A 4,558-nucleotide genomic window follows, 5' to 3' on the forward strand; every position below is an offset into this window, starting at 1 on the left:
TCTCGTTGGTCTGTGATCTGAAGAAGGCGTGGGAGGTACCAGGCAATGAGAGGTGAAGAGAGAGGTAGGCAGAGGAAAGGGCAGTGCGAGACCTGCGGCAGGAGGAAGTGTGGCTCATTCATGGAAGCAAGGCCACTGGGGCTGGATCATCGAAATCAAGGGGAAGGGTAATACGAGAGGAAGCTAGAGAGAGGTAGCTGGGACCAGACTGGGCAGGGTCTTGAGGCCTCGATAGGGATGTGGTTCTTCGGACGTCCTATGAGCAATGGAAAGTGAAAGGTGAAGCGAAAGGATCAAAAAGCAATGCAATGGAGTAGAAAATCGATTGGAAGGGAGCCAGAGTGCTGTGAGGACCAATTAGATCATTCTAGCCATCCAGGTGAGACAGGATGAGAGCCTGGATCAGGATGGTGGTGATGGAGAGAGGAAAATGGGTTTTAATGGGGAGAGAAGAGGAAAATAAGCAGGACAGGTCATGGGAGGGGATGAGAGCTTTTTCCAGCCGACTCCTAGGCTTCTGGCCTAGATGGACATTAGTGTCATGTGCTGGGACAGGCAATGCCGGAAGATGACCAGGTTGCAAGGGAAGAATCTGAGTTTATGGAAGACTCAATTTAAGATGCTTCCTCTCCAGAGGAGACACCAAGAAAGCAGTTGTGCCTGCATCTCTGGTCTCAGAGGAAAGGCCTGGGTTAGAGATAAAAATCCACAAGTCATTCATGTGCAGATGATACCCGAAGCCATAGCTGTGGGTGAGGCTGCCTCAATACCACCTGGGTTATTTGCAAACTTTAAAAAGATATATATTCTTGTTCTATAATCAAATCACCAAATAAATACTTTAAACTTTTTATTCTGTTCCTAAAGATTTTATTTCTCTGCAAATATGGCAAGAAGTCATCCAGCCATGAAAGCAGCCATGGGCCCTGCCTGCTTCTGAACCAATATGGACCAAGGCGAGCAAGGGAAGCCTAGTATCCCAGGGGCCAGCCCGGGTGACCTCTACATTACATACAGGTCACACTGAATGGGTCCGGAGCAGGGGCTGGGGCTGACATAGTCATATCTGAACTTCAAACAGATCATGATGGGGAAGCGGCAGTAGACAGCAGCAAGGCCACCTAGGGTTGCCTTAAGGAGTGTGGATGACACCCAGAGGCACCCAGCATGGTGTCCCGCCCCTGACAGCTCAGTAGATTCTAGCTGCCAGTTACTATGCCCCGGGGGTTCCCAGGGTTTATTGTCTTTGTGACACAGCACCCCTCCCCCACCATCTCTGCACCATAGGTCTACCCCAGGGCCTCAGACTTGACGGCAACTCAATAAATAATTGGTTCGAGATTTATAGCTCTGTTTATTCAAATCACGCCTCCCTCTATCAGAAAGACTTAGTTTCACATAGCGACATGTGGAGACTCTGGGAAGGAAGGACAGTTTGAGTGACAATTCTGGAGACGCTCAGTCCCTGAGACTGTGCCACACTGCCATCTCCTGGTGGCAACATGTCTTCAGTGCAGAGCGGTGCCTCCGGCAACACTGGTATCAAAAATAAATAAAAGACAACACTAGCGAACTGTACGCTTAAAAATGGTGAAGATGGTAAGTTTTATGATATAGTTTCACCAAAATAAATAACAAAAGTATACTACTATAATAAAAACATTATTATATTAACACAGAAAAGGCAACAAATAAAGCAGAGGAAAGAATATAAAAATTCAGAAACATATCTAAGTAGTTATAGGGACTTAATATATGAAAGGTCGCAGTGCAGTTTAGTTGGAGGAGAATTTTATTTACTAAGTATAAGTGACATACTGGTTGTTTGGAAAAAAAAAACAAAGTTAAATCTTTCTTCACGTCATAAATAAAATTAATTCCAGGTGGATGAGAAATCTAAAGTAAAATGTAAAGTGATTAAATTAATAAAAATAAAAATTAGAAGAGTATTTGCATAAGCTTAAGTTGCAGAGACTTTATTAAGCAAAGTGGGAAACTAAAAGCCATAAAGGAAAATATAGACACAAAACTTTGGCAGAAGAAACCACAAAGTGAAAGTTTAGGGAAAACGTGCATGCCACACATCTGATAGACAGTGCTATTGTCTATGGCAGGAATCTGCAAACATTTTCTGTAAAGGGCCAGACAGTAAATATTTGAGGCTTAAGGGCCACAAGGCTCTAGAAACTACTTAAGTCTGTCTTCATAGCAGACTTAGCCAAAGACTATCCATAAGCAAGAGAGTATGGCTGTGTTCCAATAAAATTTTATGAATACTGAAATTTGGATTTCACATAATTTCCACACAAAATATTCTTCTTCTTCTTTTTTTTTTTCAGGCATTAAAAAATGTAAAAACTCTTTTCAACTTACAGGCCTTACCAAGACAGGCAGCTGGTCAGACTAACCTCTGATCTATGACCTACAAAGGGCTCCTGCTGCTACGTAAGAAAAGGCAAAGGGCAGAGGATGTAAACATGCAAGTTGCAAAAGAGGAAATCCAAATGGTCACTAAACATTTGTAACAGGATGTGGAATGAGATTTTTCCTGTTATCTGAGTATAATACATGATAAACAATCCCACATTCTAGAGAGAGGGTCTTGACATGCTCTTGACAGCTTTCTGTAAGAGACCTGAACCAATCTATCAAACCCCATCGTCCACTTCCAAACAACAGGAAACAAATAATTCAGAAAAGGATTAAAAAATGGAGGACTGGTGTCATACCTCGCCTATTTGACAACCAGAGCAGATGATTTTTTAACCCCTACTCTCCTCTATAAGACGTTATTTGTAGTAATTATCAGGAAATGAAACCATGCCCAATATCGAAGGTGTTACATATTTCAAAATAGATCCAGCCATTGTTTCAATAACTTACCCTTTTGGTTTTTAGTCTTCTTTATGGGCTCTATTGAGTCAATGTCTTTTCACATTAGGACAGTGTCCTAATCACACTAATTTAGGCACTGATGTAAAGGGATTTTGCAGATGTAATTATGGTCCCAAATCATTTGACCTTAAGAAAAAGACATTATCTTGGTGGACCTGACCTAAAGCGTGGGCCCTTTAAAAACAGAGTTTCTCTGGCTATGGAAGAAATCCCTAGAAAGGAATGCAACACTTTGATTTCAGCCTTGCTGAGTGGAGAACAGACATGCTGTGCCCAGACTTCTGACCTACAGAACTGTGGAGTAATAATTGGGTGTTGTTTTAAGCCACTAAGCTTGTAATAGATTATTACATGGCAATAAAAAACAAACACACCCTTTATTGCCTGTACCCAGGTGGACCACTCCCACCCTCTGCCCTTGGTCCCCACCAGGAAGAGGCCTTAAGGGAGAATAAAGGATTTTCCCAAGTACCCTGCCCTTGAAAATGGTTAATATGCAGGCTACAATGTGCTCCACACTGCCATACTTACACCAGGACGGGCTCCCCCTCTGTCTGGCCCCTGTCCCTTATCTGATGCCCCAAGGGGTCCCCTAGATGCCTTTGGCCTCTTTGGTGCAGTCCTGAGAATCATTGCTTTGGGAAAACCCAAATACTTTCCTTAATCTGCCCCTTGCTTTGCATGTAGTTTTTTTTTTGTTTTTTTCCCTTTTTTTTTTTTTTTTCATATTGTAAATAAGGTCACGACGAACACCTTTGTACGTAACACTTTGGATTCGGGCTGCTTTTCTTAGGATAAGAAATGCTAAGTCAAGGGGGAATGACGTTTTTAAGGCTCTTGATTATATGCTGCCAAAGCTTTCTAGACGCGACCCGTCTACCATCCCACTAGCTGTGATGCTTAAGGTCATTGGATCTAAGCTGAGCCAGAGGTTATTGCTCAAATAATGAGATATTTCTGGGAGAGAGCCCTGGTCACAATTTTACCTCTAAACTCTTTCCCCTTAGTGACTCATCTTCACTCCCAAGCTTCAGTTCCCTGGGGGGAACCTCCACCTGGAAATCCCAAAGGCACCCAAATCTAACGACCCAAACTAAGTCATCTGTCACCTTTCGACTCCTTTTCCACCAAAATGCTCCAGATCCAAAAAATGGACCTATCACCGTGGCTACGACTGGTGATTACTACGATGATAAAGACGGCAACCAGACTCCCTAACGAAGCCACCCTTTCAAGATAAACGAGGGCTCGGAAGAGACAAGTCTTCCTTTCCAAGGCAGGGCACAGAATTGGACAGTTGAGGACATATATACGACAGCGCCTGCGCACCAAGATACAGGATAGAAGGGTGACGAACGTGCGTCACGGACCATCGCCAAGCAGGCGGCGTCCGGTAAGTAGGTATCCGGGACTGGCACAAAGCCGCAGTTTCGCTGCCAAGAGCTGGGGACTTCGCGCACGGATACTTTGCGGCCCGCGGAAGACAACTGCGCAGCTGCCGTAGTGCGAAACGACCGCCCGGCACGCGGAGGTGGGGCGGGGGGCGTGCCGGCGTTCTGCGCACGCGCCCTCGGACACGCGTGCGCGAGCGCGGTCCGGGAACCAGGAGAAGAACGCGGAGCGGAAGGGGTGGGGCGAACCCCGGTCTCGCGCATGCGCGCGC

The sequence above is a fragment of the Rousettus aegyptiacus genome, unplaced genomic scaffold (genome assembly GCF_014176215.1).
Source record: "Rousettus aegyptiacus isolate mRouAeg1 unplaced genomic scaffold, mRouAeg1.p scaffold_m13_p_5, whole genome shotgun sequence".
In the NCBI taxonomy this organism is placed as follows: Eukaryota; Metazoa; Chordata; class Mammalia; order Chiroptera; family Pteropodidae; genus Rousettus; species Rousettus aegyptiacus.